Source organism: Euprymna scolopes, chromosome 27 (assembly GCF_053919585.1).
Source record: "Euprymna scolopes isolate OS-2025 chromosome 27, ASM5391958v1, whole genome shotgun sequence".
Lineage (NCBI taxonomy): Eukaryota > Metazoa > Mollusca > Cephalopoda > Sepiida > Sepiolidae > Euprymna > Euprymna scolopes.
In genome coordinates this window covers 61,113,470-61,131,066 of record NC_136508.1, presented here as the reverse complement: position 1 = coordinate 61,131,066, position 17,597 = coordinate 61,113,470, and the positions used below count along the sequence as shown (strand labels likewise).

At 34.4% G+C, this 17,597-nt stretch overlaps 1 pseudogene; it reads left to right on the top strand.

Moving 5' to 3' along the window:
- The first annotated feature begins 17,201 nt into the window (after positions 1 to 17,201).
- LOC145249198 (U2 spliceosomal RNA) lies at positions 17,202 to 17,381 on the top strand (annotated as a pseudogene).
- The last annotated feature ends 216 nt before the right edge of the window (positions 17,382 to 17,597 follow it).

Genomic DNA, 17,597 nt, shown 5'->3' with positions numbered 1-17,597 from the left:
CACAAAGAGCATCGCTTCATATGCTAATGGAAGTTTGCATTTCATTTCCCAATAAGATAGGGAGCATTATATTCATTTACATACAGTACTGTTTCACTGTATCACAGCTCATCAGTGCGGCTAGACAAACAACCTCTCGAATATAATATATGTAATTTATAAATAATAAACCGTTTCACTAGGAACATACATTTATTTTTATGCTCATATGGAATAACCTCACACAGAAGAGACGTTGCGAGACTATCCTTGTTTTATCGTTATTTCCATGGCAGGTGCTCGTCTGAACTCCAATCTTTGGTTCCCCCCTCGCCAATCTTTCACAAAAAACACCCGTCTAGCTGAATCCACTGTGAACAATTTCCCCCACTCTTTATCTGTGCCTTAATCAAAACGTAGATTCCATAAACAAAGCTTCTTCCTTAGAACTGCACGCCTGTGGAACTCTGTTCCGTCTCCCTGCTTCCCACCTGACTACAACTTGGATGTATTTAAGTCCAACATTAATAAATTCCTAATGAACCGCCCGCTTAAGTAAACACTTCATTTAATCTCCACGCTAACGTAATGTACTTGCAATAACCCTTATCCCTGAGTGGCTTCCGGGCCTTGATAAGTGGTGAGCACCGTGTAAAAAAAAAATAAGAGACAAAAAAACGGAGTTTCATTTTATATTAATAAACAACTTTATTTGTCATCCTCGTTAGTAGTGTGTACACGAGAGAAACATGTTAGTAGGTGGAAGTGTTCTTGCGTCAAGATAGAATTAATATATTGCCGGTTTGTTGAGGAGAGAACAGCTCGGTCCACACGTGCTTGTAGCCAGCAGTCGTCGGGACGAAGGAGGCGTGTTAAAGGAGAAAGAAAGAGCAAATTCTTCAATGTGTTTACATCTTGTAGTGTGTATGTGTGTGTGTGTGTGTGTGTGTGTGTGTGTGTGTGTGTGTGTGTGTTTCAGTGTATCGACAAGAGCTGTTCTGCAGCACGTGGAAACAAATGGGAGTTAGAAGGTCGCAATGTTAGCTAATTTTACTCACCAAAGGCCCAGGCAAGTATGCTGCCCGGTAGGGCCAGGAGGAAAGAGGAAGAAGGTTTGTGATTTCGTCTTTTACTCATTCATGTGATTGAGAGCTGGCTTGTGATTGGAAAAGCCAGGGAGAAAATGGATTTCAAATCTCGAGCCGTGGGGATTAGCTCCTTCCTGTGGTTGTAGCAAGTTTCGGCCGCTACACTTATCTAAAAAAAAAAATGTTCCGGTTTTATTTACTACTGGCAGGGAGACACGACGTTTACCGGGAATGAATGAGGATTAACGAATGTTTCACCTTTCCATATTTTGTTATTGTCATCGAGAAATCACCCATTTCCAGTCTTCTCCGCAGTTATTTAGTCCAAATTACATTCGAGTTTAAAATGCGAATATCAAATATCATGGCTCAATTGTTCTCCAGACAAAAACATTCATTTTGAACGCATACCATGTCATATCAAAGAGCCTATTATTTTTTATGTCGAGCCTTTCTGCTTGTGCGATAATAAAACTTCTCAAATGCACTTATAATATCAATATCACGTGTTCTCTCTTTCATCAGATATTTTCGATCATCGATTATCGATACTGATCGAAGATATTCCGATACAAAACCCATCTAAGAACACTGCCAGTCACATAATGTATATTTGTGTGAAATTTTGAAAAATCGGCCCAGCTGTTAAGAAGTCTGTAGGGAACGAACTCTCACACACACAGTTTCTTTTATATAATAGTAGATACAAGCGTACAATTGTTTCGACCCTTTACTGATGCATACATGTTTTTTATCATTCTTATATCTAATTTATGAAACTCACTATGTCTGTCTGTCTGTCTCCATATTTTCAAACTTTATCTAAGTTCTTTTATGGGTCTTTAGCCGGTTAAAATAGTTTCTAAGTAGTCAAAATGGGTCAAATTGAAAAAAAATCGTTATACATTTTGTACATTCATCTTAGTTTATTTTTAATAAATTCATATGGGTGTCACGTTGGTATGGTGGTAACGTCACCAGCTTTGAATGCTACAGTTTTGCTTTCGGTTTCGATTCTAGCTGATGGCACCTAAATACTTTTATTTACTTTTGAAATAACGATTCTTTAACAATATATACGAAATCTGGACAAATTAAAATATTATATTTATACGTATTCTACGACGGGGGAAAGCATGGCGCACCTCCTCCCCGCTAGTATATATATATATATATATATAGAGAGAGAGAGAGAGAGAGGAGAGAGAGAGAAATAAAAAGGAACAAACCGTATTATGTATTCATCAACATTTCGTCTTTATTTCGAGACTTTCCTCGAAATAAAGACGAAACCTTGATAACCACATAATACGGTTTGTTCCTTTTTATTTCTCTATGTTGTCGAAATACTATTTCCATTATTTTCATCATATATATATATATATATATATATATATATATATATATATATATATATATATATATATATATAATCCACATACAGCACTGTTTCGCTATTTCACAGCTCATCAGTGCGGCTAGACAGGCAACTAACTCAAGCCAGGATCGAAACTCGATCACCCAAACGACTATATATATATATATATATATATATATATATATATATATATATATATATATATATTAGCATTTAAGCTTGGCGTTGCCTAGGTGTTTGGGGGTGTATGTTGAATAAAAAAAGGTCAATTGTTTTAACTTTGACCCCTATTATAACCCCTTAACATTTATTGTTTTGGGTTCAAATTAAGTTATTTAGTTAGATTCATGTCCAAGGAATCTATATCTAAAATTTCAAGTGTTTAGACCCAAAATTGGCGGAGGAGTTCCGTAGAGTTCTCAATGGTCAAATCGTTGGACTTTGACCCCTTAAAAGCCAAATTTCTGGCCGAAAACGGATTACAAAGATTTTTCCAAACTTCAGTACCCTGTATATCAAATTTCGAATCTGTAGACTGAAAATTGGCAGAGTTATTGCGTAGGAGATTGTACGCAGACATAAAAACAGACACACAGACACGTTCACTTATATATATATATATATATATATATATATATATATATATATATACATATATATATATATATATATATATATATATATATATATATATAGAGAGAGAGAGAGAGAGAGAGAGAGAGAGAGAGACAGACAGACAGACAGAGAGCGAGCGAGAGAGAAAGAGAGAGATTTGTTGTTGCTTTTTTAACGATAAATACGGTTAAATAGTGGCTTCGCCTTGAAGCTCATTTTATTTACTTAGAAAGTCGCCCATAATTTATTTGGACGTAGATACTGTTTTAAAAATGATATATATATATATATATATATATATATATATATATATATATATATATATATATATATATATATATATATATATATATATATATATAGTAATTCTGGTTAAGTATTTAATCACAGGATAAAAATCAAGAAAATTTCAATCGGGTTTATATAATAGTACTCTATAGTATACTGCTTTAAAACCAATACTTATATGCTATTAATTCGACTAATTAATTATAACACTATAGTGACTGCCCAACGGTTACAAGGAAGTATTTCTCTTAAGAGTAAAGGCATACTTGGAATTGGGCGTGGCTTTCTCTGGGCTGCTTCTCCATTCTGTGAGAATGAAGTTGGGTTATAGAGGTGGGGCAGATCATGTCTTGATGTTGAAGCAGATCAAACAACACGCAACCCGGATTGTAATATACAGGTCGTCCCAATAAAATATATGCACTCTTTAAATGACCATAAAACCAACATTTATTATAAGAAAGTAAAGTTTTATACATCAAAATACTGTGAACAAATTGACAAGCTTCTGGGCTTGACCATTACTCCTGATCTTAAATGGAACACGTACATCAAATTTGTTGCCAAGGCCGCTGGAAAAATGGTGGGATCTTTCTATCGATCCAGTAGATATCTCACTGCTGATGCAATTCTCTATCTATATAAGAACCAGGTACGTCCAAGGATGGAATACTGTTGCCACATCTGGGCAGGAGCTGCTAGAAAGGACTTGTCCTGCCTTGATAGAGTTCAAAATAGACTTCGTAGCCTCGAAGGAGATGTCCTTTTCTCTTCCTTGCAACCTCTATCTCACAGAAGAGATGTTGCGAGTTTGTCTCTGATGTATCGTTATTTTCATGGAAAGTGTTCGACTGAGCTTCAATTTATGGTTCCCCCCTCGCAAAACTTTCACAAGAAACACTCGTCTAGCTGTAAACACTATCAATAATTCCCCCCACTCTTTATCTGTGCCTAAACCTAAACGTAGATTCCATGAACAAAGCTTTTTTATTAGAACTGCAGGCCTGTGGAATTGTCTTCCGTTTTCCTGCTTTCCGGCTGACTACAATATGGTTGTTTTCAAGTCTAACGTAAATAAGTTCTTGATGAGCCGTTCCATATAAGTTATCAAATTTAACAAATTTTCATTACTAATGATTATTATATTGTCCAATTTCTACTGTACACTCTTTAACCCTTATCCTTGAGTGGTCTCTTGGCCTTGATAATGTGTTGATACCTATGAAAAAAAAGAAAAAGTCCAATGTGAACAAGTTCTAATTGAATCGTCCCCCTAAGTAATCCAAGTTACAAAATTCCCACTGTTTACTATGCTAAAATCACAATGACTAATGTATACCTATTAACCCATATCCTCGAGTGGCCTCTGGGCCTTGATAAGTGGTGACACCCATGTAAAAAAAAAAGAAACCACCTAATTATCGAAAGTGTTCAAATTGTTGGCCATTGTGGTCCATGAACAGCTGACAACGCTCACTGATTGAATCGAAAACGTTCCTAATCAGTTCAATTACTATATTAAAACATCTTCTTTCAATGGTTGCTTTCATCTTATTCATTGTAGCTCGTTTTATGGTGTGAATCATGTGTTTAACATGCCCCCACATCACCCTCGCCCTAAAAAAAGAGAAATATCAAGGGGAGGTCTCAAATCCGGTGGACTTGGGCAGTACTCGATACTTCCTCTTCGTCTAAGCAGATAGTCTGCAACAACAAAAAAGAAAATCGGTTTCCATCAGACGGAAATGGAATCATGTTATATTTTCTAGGGCGATAATTTTATCGTTCCTTCCTGTGCTCTAATTGTTTCTTTCCTCGAACCACTTGCATTTGGAATCCTTTTCCTGCTTCCTGTTTCCCAACTATTCCCACATGCAGAAATTTAAATGTAATATAAATAAATGCTTATATTATTTAGATCATTCAGACTACTGTTCTCATTTTGAGTGTCGTTTTCACATAGTTTCAGTCGATGTAACCTCTGACCTTCTTCAGATGTATCTTGTCAAACTTGGAAATCTTTCTAACGAACTCTACAACTAGACTTTGCCAAGTGCTTTATTCACTATGCTATGAGTCCTTGCGCAAGAATATTGAAAGTTCAATTTTCAGTGCGGGCGACACTCAATATACAATTCCGAATTACTCAGGATTTTTATTCAGCCATGGTTGATGGAATGAGAGTTTGCCAAACCATTCCGTTGTGTATTAAATAAAGCGTTCCGTTTTAAATTCCGTGCAGAATTCGGAATTTGACAAAAAGATATCTGGAGTTTGACAAACAGTTTTCAAGTTTTAAAAAGTACACCTGTAGAAGGTCGAAGATTACATCGATCTAAACATTGTAAAAATTACTTCCAAGATAAGAAGAGCAGTGTGAAGAATCCAAATAATACGAATAACCAATCATCATCTCAAAAATTCATAAAAGAACAAACATCGTGCTGCTCAACTCCCCAGTTAGGATGCCCTCTGTAAATCCGGGTCCTAATTCATAGTCGTCCCTCATATCTTAGTGCAAATATGTCATGTTTGTGCCGAATTAAAGATGAAAAAGATAAAAGAAAATAGTCATGAGATAAAATCTAAAGGAAAATCTAATTAAATTATTTCTTGTTGGCTGAAAATAGTTCTGATAAACAACAGAGTTTTATTGCACAGCATGAAAGAACTTACCAAAGATTCTCGTGGATGATTAGTAAAAGACTTCGCTTGGCCAACATTTGGCAGCATGGTGCCAGAAAAATGGCACCATCGACTAAATGTATGGAAACAATCCTTTACTTTTTTTTTTTTCGTCTTTGTACTTGTGATGTTTAAACGTGACTTCAGGAATAATATAAAAAAATATGAAGAAATGTGTTGTCTAGATTTAGAGAATAAAAGAATAAAAGAATTAAGAATAAAAGAATAAAAGAGAAAGCATAAATGAGTTAAATAAACAGTAATTAAGTCCAACAAAAAAAAGGAGAGTATAAAAAATAATATCCACTGAAAATCGGTCATATGGCTATTTGGATCTATCTATCTATCATTATATCTATAAAAGTGAAATTGTCTATGTGTGTGTGTGTGTGTGTGTGTGTGTGTGTGTCTGTGTGTGTGTGCGTCTGTGTGTCTGTGTGTGTGTCTGTGCGTGTGTGTGTCTGTGTGTGTGTCTGTGTCTGTGTGTCTGTGTTTGTGTGTGTCCGTGTGTGTGTGTGTGTGTGTGTCTGTGTGTGTGTCTGTGTACATTTCCCTACCAAACTACTCTATCAATTTTCAGTCTACAGACTCGAGATTTGATATAAGGGGTGTCGAGATTTACAAACATCTTTTTAATCGGTTTTCGCCCAGAAATATGGCTTTCAAGGGGTCAAACTCCGACGATTTCACCTTTGAAAACTCTACCAAACTCCTCCGCCAATTTCAAGTCTAAACATTTGAAATTTTAGATAATTTACATGTAGAAATTTTTAGAGGTTACCTGGACGTGAATCAAACTTTTTAATTTGATTTCAGCCCAAAACAATAAATATAAAAGGGTCAAAATTGGGGTGGAAGCTATAAAAAAAATTGATCTCTGAGGTCTCTACCGAATTACTCAGCCAATTTTGGATCTAAATATTTGAATAAAAGGTATTCAGACACGCAGCAAGCTTTTTAATCAGATTTTGGGCGAAAATTTGACTGCCAAGAAAGAGGTCAAAGTTAAAAGACTTCAGCTTTACAGCCTCTACCAAACTCCTCCACCAATTTTGGATCTAAACACTTAAAACTTAGATGTAGGTTACCTGGACATGAGTCAAACTTTTTAATATATATATATATATATATATACATATATATATATATATAAATATATATATATATATACGTTTTATTTTTTATTACCGTATTTTTCTGTTAAGTTACATCATTGTTTCACTTTTACAGAAACCTGTAAAAGTCTGAGGAAGCTACAGACGGCCAAAAAACGGCCGAGTAGCTGAAACAATAATGTAACTTAACAGAAAGATACGGTAATAAAAAAATAAAACGCATATTTGCTCTACAACAGTATTGAGCACTTTCTTCAGTTTTTATTAATTACCATTTCTACTGTATATATATATATATATATATATATATATATATATATATATATATATATATATAGTGTAAAATTTTGTTGAAAATTCAAAGACTCACCTTTTCTTCGTTTATTTGCTGGATTTTTCCATTACAGCTGTTTCATTGATGAGTAGGCAATTTTACGATTTATATTTCCGTAAAAATATCCTGTCCCCATCAACTTCTTCAGATGTTTATCCATTAGATTTTTACAACAAAAGGTATGTTTTTAACATGCTGAACATCGTATTTGGGTAAAAAGGTTTCAAATGCTATGCCTCCTCACTTCCTCCATCTTTTGGTGCTATGTGAAGATAGTTTTCCGTTTTAACCCGTAGTTTCGTTTTTCTCCCTTTCTCAATTATCATATAATTTTATATAATTTTATTTTTATATTTATATATTTATGCGTGTTTATTTTAATATACTTTTTTTTTTTTGCTTGGTGTTTGAATTCGTATTATTACCTGATCCTTCTGTTTAAAGGGGAGGTCACTCTCATGGTATTAATTTTTATATTTAGGATTACCTTCCTTGCATATTTTTCTTTCCTTATATTAATATGAATCTATATCAAACATAAAGAATTTTCTATTTTTGCTATGGAGTAGTGTGCCGAACCATTCAATTACCTCTTCCGATGATTTCCTCAGGTTATGGTAAATTTTGTTTTTTAATTTAGGTGGGATTTCGTCTAGTATTTTTTTGCTAATGTTTCCCATATCTGAAATACATGGTGAAATCAGTCTAATGCTAGGATTATTGTTGAATTCTGGTTTATATTCTTTTAGGGTAAAACGTTGGCACATTAGTGTATATCCCTCTATCTTTTCCTGTATGTTCATTTTTTCACTTATTTTTAAGGTTTCGGAGTTTATATTATTCAGTTCTTCATTGCTTGCTACTTTATAGTTTTTATTGAGTTTTTTCATTATTAGGTTGTTGTAGGTTTCAAAATCCATGCTGTATATATTCATGGTTTTGTTTTCTGGAATCATCAAGTTCGGATTGTCTTTAATATTTTTAAAGGTGTTATTAGTTTTTTTTCCATTGTTGGGTTCATGTACCTGTGTTTCTTCTTGATTTTTAGGGTTTTTTTTTAATCCATTTTAATATGTCTAATCCGAATGCTTCTAAGGCAGATATTACTGGTGGGAATTTCCTGGATTTAATTTTATATTTTCTATCATAAGGGATTTCTGTGTTTTCATTTACAGTTGTGGTTGTGTAATTCGGGTTGGTTTGTGTGCATCCATCTGTGTTTTTTTTCTTCTGTACTTTTGTAGCGAAAGATCCTCCATCGTATATATATACTCTTTGTGTGAACAAATTGAGCTTATGTATTTGGACAATGTCAAAACATTGTTAATTCACTGCCCGCATAGCAGCAGCCAAAATAGCGCAACAGATAGAAGCTCCGACTGTCATTTGGGTGGTCGGGGTTCGATCCTTACTTGAGGTAGTTGCTTATCTAGCCGCACTGATGAGCTGTGAAACAGCCAGACAGTACGGTATGGGGAGAACTATACAGCTCCCTACCTTGGGTTGAGCATATTAGGAAGTGATATACAAATTACCATTAGCATATGACGCGATACTCTTTGTGTAAAAAAATTGAGCTTAGGTACTTTGGACAATGTCAAAACATTGTTAATTCACTGTCCGCAGCAGCTCCGACTGTCATTTGGGCAGTCGGGTTTCGATCCTGGCTTGAGGTAGTTGCTTGCGAAACAGTGCTGTATGTGGATGACTAAATATATATATATATATATGTGTGTGTGTCTGTGTGTGTGTTTGTATGTAGTTATTACATAATGAAAACTGCTGTCTAAATATGTACACTATATATATATATATATATATATATATATATATATATATATATATATATATATATATATATATATAGAGAGAGAGAGAGAGAGAGAGAGAGAGAGAGAGAAGAGATATGTGTATGTGAGCGTGTAGCTAGACAAATCCTTATAATAACGAAACTCGGAAAATACATTATAGTTTTATGGTTTAATTGACGTATATATTTTCAAAACTGTATATATATATATATATATATATATATATATATATATATATATATATATATATATATATATATATATATATATATAATTATTTATACTCTATAATATAAATCTTATCTGTCTGTTCAAATGTATGTATGTATGTATGTATGTATGTATGTATGTATGTATGCCTAAAACTTTTCTCAGCGGTATTGGACCGGGTCAAAACCGGTACCGTCTGAAAGGGCGATGTCTTGGTCTAATAATATGTGAAAATTAGAAATAAAACGGTCAATTATTTCCTATAGAAATATCGTTTGCGATGAGGGAGGGTAGCAAAAAATCGTTCCTTCATGACAATTAAGCCAAACGCGTATGCGCAATAAAATGTTCTTTCTTGAATTAGTTTAAATATAAAAAAACGACATGATTTCGCTCTCGCGATCATATACCAGTAGTTATAGTGGCAGTGTTGTTATCCTAAGATTGCCCGTTCTAGCCGAGATATCAGATATAAGTTTTAATATTGAAACAGGGTTATTTATGCAATTTCTCATTCGTTCGCTTATTCTTTATTTTGCATCACGTTCGCTGTTTTTTTTTCGGATTTTAAAAAAGTTATAACATTTAAACAAGTTTATTACGTTCACTTATTCTTTATTTTCAATTTTGTTTTGATTTACCCCAAGCCCCACCTCACCACACCCGGGCAACACTGGGTACCCCCACTAGTATAATATATATGCTGTGTGTATTATATTTTAAGTAGCAATTTTCTTCTTAAATAACATTATATATATATGTATGTATATATATATATATATATATATATATATATATATATATATATATATATATTCACAAGATATGGATATCCTAGCTAAAAATTATGGTCCTGTTTATTAGCGTTTCTAGTTCTGTCTTTGTTTTTTCAAACAGTTTCAACTCATCCATGTACACTAGATGGTTCATTCTTTCTTCTGTCTTAGCAAACTTGTATCCGGCTTGACATTTTCTTAGTATATTGTTCAGGGGCATCATGGCCATAATTCATAGTAATGGTGATAGAGAATCACTTTGGAAGATTCCTCCTCTTTGTATTTTGAATTCAGGTACACCGGCATTGATACAATGAGCTTCTGACCTCTACCCCTCAACTATCGCGTTTATAAATCTATCAGAGAGAAAGGATTTGATGGCTGAGAAGATATTTTCACATATTCCATAGCTATCAAGCTAACATAGCTCACAAGCTTAGGAAGTAAACCTTTATGACAAACCTATCCAAGGCATTTGACATGTCAAGAGCTATTGCCCTAGAAACAAATGATCTTAGAATATGATTTCTTGAGGCACGCAGGCATTGATGCTATATGCTTCAGACTTCTACTTGCCACCGACTACTTTTATAAACCTATTAGCTGATCACCTGGCCTTGCTCGGTCTTGCCCGGTCATACAAAATGCTTACACGTAATATTTTAAAAAATGCAGATTGCGTATGTATTATTATAGAACCAGTCTTCTATTTGACATTATATATTACAAGGAATAATATGTCCGGTGAACTAATTCGCAAAAAATAAAATAATAATAAATAATAATGATAATGTCGTCTGTGTTTGTTTACAATATCACGTCATCTGACACTTGCGCTTGGCGATGTTAAGCATAGTCTTGCTTCTGTCATAGATAAAAAGAAGAATTTCGACAGAGGAATATTTTATGTTACGCCGGTGTAACGTAAAATATTCCCTTGTAAAATATCCTTCTTTATATATATATATATATATATATATATATATATATATATATATATATATATATATAAGAAAGGCAAGTTTTAAGACCGGATGTTTTCGATTTTCGATACTTATCAGATGAATGTATGTACAGAACTTATCTAAGAACACTACTAGACATATAAATTGCCTTTGTGTGAAATTTGCAAAAAATAGGGTCAGCCGTTTCGGAATCAATGAGGAACTCACACACAGTGACTATATATAATAGTAGAGATAGCGATAAAGATCAGCGAGAAAGGATTTGGTGGTTGAAAGAGGACAATTCCAGTAGTTCAACCTTATATTTAAATTCGCACCCCCTCTCTATGAGAGTCGTTCCACAAGTAAAGCCTCCTATGTTTTACTAAAAAAAAGTTGAAAAGTTTAAGAGACGGGAGTGGTACAATTAAAACGAGCCAGCTTTTGTGCTCCAAAATTTATTTGCCTACATAGTCATAACCATTCTCAATGCACAATTACCAGGGATTCAATGACGCATCTCTGCTTCTGACGCACGTTTATAACAGGTGATAGAGTCTTACACCATCAATATCTGCAACAGAGAGATGGAACTTTCATGTAATGAATGCATAAGTTCGGTCATCATAACAATGAAATGTGGAATCCCCTCTGATTCATTTGAACAGAATAAAAAATTTAAAAAAAAAAAGAAGTCATTACTTTTGGGATGTTATTGTAATTATCTCCTTAAACAATCAAACAAACAATCAAACAAACAAAAATCAAATAGAAAGTGTTGTTTATATTATTGTTGAATATAGAATAAGGGAGAGAGAGAGGGAGAGGGAGAAATAGATAGAGAGAGAGAAGGAGGGGGAGGAGCGAGAAGGAGAAATTGAAATAGCTAAACTACGGTTACTCTATTAGAAACAGTAAACCATATAACCTTTAGTAGCCTTGGAAATTTTTTTTGGGGGAAAAAAAAATGACCAAAACCTAAACAAAAAAACATTAAAAAAAAACACACCTCAACATAAATTTCAGTTGAACGATGATAAATTTATATATCCACTAGCGGGGGTACCCGGCGTTGCCCGAGTGTTTGTTTCCGGGACGGGGGGGGAGTTTTAAAAAATGTTATGGTAGGTAAGTAGAAAGGATCGAACCCGGAGTCATGAGTAAAAGTAGGAAAATAAAGTGTGAAAAAAAACAAAACATCTGCAACGTTAACAGTTCGGCCACCAAGAAAAGTCCATTCCAGTTGTTTAGGAAAACAAAAAAAAAAAGACTACGGTAGGTCGGCGCGAACGTGAAAATATAATGTGAATTGTCCAGCACGCTAACCACTACGCCACAGAGCACTGCAGCTTAGTTTTGTGATTTTAAATAACTTCACATGAAAGAACTACGAAGCCAAACCGGTGTTCTCTTCTCAACTGTTCCTTGTGAACGATCCCCAAACGGTGTTAAGTGGTGGCAGGGGGAGGAGGAATTTATTAGAGAGAAAATATTTTACCACTTCCATTGATCTTAACCGATTTTGGCCGTGACTTCTCAGCAGAAAAAGTATAGAAATCTAAGATTATCGAGGAATTTGAGAAATAATAAGCCTATAACACACCTCAGATATTGTTCTGCCGTTTGTGCATATTATATTTGCATGAAATATCTTGATTTTTAATCCTATTAAGGTCAAAATCCGACGAGAAAAAATGAGTTCATTTTATTTTATTTATTATATATAGAAAGAAAGAAAGAATAGATAGATAGATAGAAGATAGATAGATAGAAGAAGAAGAAGAAGAAGAAGATAGAAAGAATAGATAGATAGAATAGATAGATAGAATAGATAGAAGAATAGAAGAAGATAGATAGATAGAATAGATAGAATAGAGAAGAGAAGAATAGCAGACCGCCCGGCGTTGCTCGGTCGTAAAATACGCATAAATATTATATTTTAATTAATGCAGAATCATTAGTTATTATATACAGAAATACCGTAGGTATTAAAGATAACGTTAAATTCCTTTAAAAAATGAACTAAAAAAAAACGGAAAGAAACTGAGACATGTGCAGCCGAACATTATGTTTTTTTTCTCTAAAAAATTCACGTCTTGTAAATAAAAAGAAAATACTCGAGCTGAGATCGAAACAAACACCTTACGACTGTGAGTCAAATACAATAACCATTAAGCCAGCTTCACACGATCCTTAAAAAGTGTTTTCAACCCTACTTATTCTTAACGTAAGGAAGTTGGCATATTAATGCTCGCGCATGCGCAGTCATGAAACAGTTGACAAACAGATAAAAGTCTGATGACCCTACGTAGCATTTTTTTTTCAATTTTTACCGCTGAGCAGCGTTTTTTTTTTTTTTTTTTTTTTTTTGGTTGAAACCCGATTTAAAAATTTTCCACGTGTCTGAATACAAATTTTCAAGTGTAGATAAAACATTCGTTGAGTATGTAGGTTGATAGTCGTCTTTACACACACACAAACACACACACACATTCTCACTTTTATCTATGTATGCATTTTATATTTTTTAACCGAGAAATAATTCAATTATATTTAAGTTTGGTCGTACAAGAAACGTTCTTTCGAAGGAAGCATGAAATGTTGCAGGGCCTGGAAAGTTAATTTATCGAAATTAAATTGAAAGAAGGGAGTGTTTATTTGCTTTTGTGTCCAAAGTGCCTTTCAATTTGTTCACTGGCAAGACCATTCCATCGAGAGCATTTCAAATGATTCCGCATATTTCTGCGTACATTCGAGTCACTTGTTTCTTTAATTTACCTCGAAACAAAAGACGCCAGGTTAATTAATTTAGTTTTAAACAACTACATCGGCTATTTTCTCACTTCAGAAATAAACAAACAAGAATTTATATTCCTGAGATGCGTCCATTCAACGTACACGTTAAACGAGGAAAATATTATTTCAAACTCAAGTGTGACAGACCAAACGAAAATGCTTATTTAAACTGAAGCGTGACAGACCAAGGAAAATAGTATTTCAACCTTACGCGCTACAGACAAATGAAAATGTTATTTCAAGTGCGAAAGACCAACGAAAATTCTTATTCCAAACTTAAGCGTGACAAACTAATGTAAATGCTATTGCGAACGTTAGTGTGACAGACTAATGAAAATACTATGCCAATTTTAAGCTTGACAGACTAAAAACATACAAATGTGACAGAACAACCAACAGACAGAGTTTAACTTGGACACATCTAACATAATATGCGTATGTGTATGTGAAGGGAATGAAAATGCTTTTTCAAACGAAAGTGTGACAGATTCACCGACTGGCAGAACCACTTGAGGACGTATCTCAAGAAAGAAGGGGGAAAAAAGAGAAAGAGAGAAGGGGGAAAAGAAGGAGGATTGATTCATTAGTCTTGGTTAACATATGGCTTCAAATAGTTGTGCTCGAAAAACTTCGCTAATTTTTGCAAAAGAAAACGAAGCAAAATTTACTCAAATTCATTTTGTCAAAAGCAGTCAAACATTTAGAGAAATAAAAAACAAAAAAGACAATCTTTTCTAAAACAGAACAAAAGGTTAGGATTGCTTATTGGGTTATTGTAGTTTTCGACACGTGTTGATTTCTTTCTGGGGAAACCTTGTTGTTTTGGTCTTCTTACTTTCATTTTTTTTTTTTCATTTTTTTTTATTTCTTTCTTCTTTTATTTCGATATCGCCTGCCACTTCCTCTTAATATCTTCTTCTTCTTCTTCTTCATCTTCATCTTCTTCTTCAACATATCTCTTCTTTCTCCTTTTTATGAATTTTCTTCTTTTTTTCTTGACTGCTTTTTTTTCTGTATAGAATTAAAACAGAAAATGACTGCGTTAAACTAGTAAACTAATAAAGATTCGAAAACATAATAAGTATCTAACATACTTGCCTTTTCTCTTTGTTGAGGTTCACGTTACATAAAACTGAATGCATTTACTTGTCCGTCCGTTCGGAAATTCTCATATTTCTGAAACCATCTTATTTTTTTTTTTTATCACAGAAGACTCGAAAAACACAAAAGGAATTCTCATTGCTTACTTTATTTGCTATTACAAAGTTTTCTTACATATTCTTTTATTTCTTATAAGAAATACTTACTTGGTCATCCCTTGGAAAATTCCCCTCCCATTTTCACTCTTTTTTTTTTTCATTTTTCTTAAACTTTTTCTTCTAGGTGATGGGACATCCAACCAGATGTCTGACATTTACCCCTATTTTAGTGAGTCCAACCAAGAGATCTTTTCAGGATTCTAGCCGTCCCCTTCAGTGCAATCGTTTGTATTTCACTTGCACTTGGTTCACCGGGTATGCTTGCTATGTATTTTTTAAAGTTCTTTTTCATAAGCCCAGTTGCTCCTATGATGACTGGTATAATTGAAACGTCTTTTAATTTCCAATTTCGTTTCATATCATACATAAGTCCTTGATACTTTGTTATCTTTTCCCTCTCAACTCTGTTAAGCCCTGTATCATTGGGTACACTGACCTCTATTATGGTCGCTTTTTTGTTTGCTCTGTCCCAAATCACTATATCTGGTTTAACAGCTGCGTTTTCTAGATATGTAGCAGTATGGATTATGTAGTCATAGTGAATAGTGTAGTTGTCATTCCCAACTGTTCGTTCGAGTATATGTTCCCAGGATTTTTTACTACACTGAATGTTGAGTTTCTTATCACAGATTGAGGTGTAATGGGTAGACACAAACTGAAGCGAATTAAGACATAAGAATATTTATTGGCTTTCAGGCCAAGATCAAAGTGTATTATCTGTTCTGATGACACATTTCAAATTTTTTTTTGCTCTCGGAGAAATCCTTCATGACCGAGACAATTTTTCATGTTTCTTCCTCCACGTTAAAAATGTCCCTGGTGTCTAACTTTGCCCTCGTTGGAAGGCAAAGTAAATTGGGACAACATATCCTTTTTATCGGTGACAATGTGGGGAGGGCGTTGTTAGGGGGAAGATGCGCACGCAGAAATTCGATGGTTAATTTTCCTCGATGCCCAAATCGCCAACTAATTCCGGATATCAATTTCGGTTGTTAATATATTACAGTTTGTGACCAACCCGAACACCACCATAAGACGACATTGTTAATGCAGCTAAACTCTGGGAGAGGCGGGGGCGACGTTTTTTTTCAATGAATTTAAAAACGAACTTATTTGTTTTTTATTTTTATTTTTATTTTATTTTTATTTATTTTTTTTTTGGCTCGATCCGACCCGATTTCAACTTTACATGGTTCACTTTTCTTCACAATTCGTACCCCGTTTACCCCAACACCTAAGGGTCAATCTCGTTATAAATGTTAAAATAACAATTTTATTTCAGGGAAAAACATGTTATTATAGTTTGGTTGGAGCATTGTCTAGCGTGTATACAAAAGAATTTAACAGAGAGCAATACAATGCAGTGGTGTAAGAAATCGACACAAACATATTAAGATAAAATGAGGAAATAAACTATGCAGATTCACCTTTTATTAACACAATATGTATGTCGCGTGCAAGCGACTCTATAAGTCGGTAGGTATTCCCGTAACACTTTTATGCGTGGCCTTTTTAGTTAAGATCAAAGGTCTGTTGTTAATAGATGCTGTTTTTAGCTTTTTAAGTTTTTCTTGGCTTTTTGGCCAAGATCAAAGTGTTTGATCTTTTCCGACAGATACTGCAAGCAAATACCATATGTAGGGGTAACCCCACATATAAGACCTTGGTCAATGTAGGGGAAACCCTTCATACCAAGTGTCACTGTCCTACTCCCCGGGAAGCTGGTCCCCATTTTCCCTTCACTCCTCACATTAAAAATCCGCCTTCTACCTAATTTGCTCGGTGGAGGAGCAAATAAATACCAACCCTTCATACCAATTGTCACTATCCAGCTCCCCGAGAAGTTGGTCCCCATTTCCCCTTCACTCCTCACATTAAAAATCGGCCTTGTGCCTAATTTGCTCAGTGGGGGAGCAAATAAATACCCTTTTCTTGGGCTTTTGGCCAAGATCAAAGTGTAGTATCTGTTCTTAATAGATGCTGTACTTACGTTTGTAATTTTTTCCTTGGCCACATAGCTAAGATCAAAGTGTAGTATATGTTCTTAACAGATGCTGCACTTACATTTGTAACTTTTCCTTGGCAATGCAAGGAAAACCCCTTCCATGCTAAGGCATTTTTAGTCGCATGCAAGTCACTCCATCGGTCGGTCTGTAACACATTTACATTTTTTTTTAAGCAAGGGGTATGGAGTAACATTTTTGTCCCCCGATTTATCAGAGAGGGATCTATGTTTTCAATGAGTCCGTCTGCCCGTTAGTCCGGATGATTGACAGATAACCGTCCATTAGTTTTTCCTGAAATTTTGTCACAAATTAT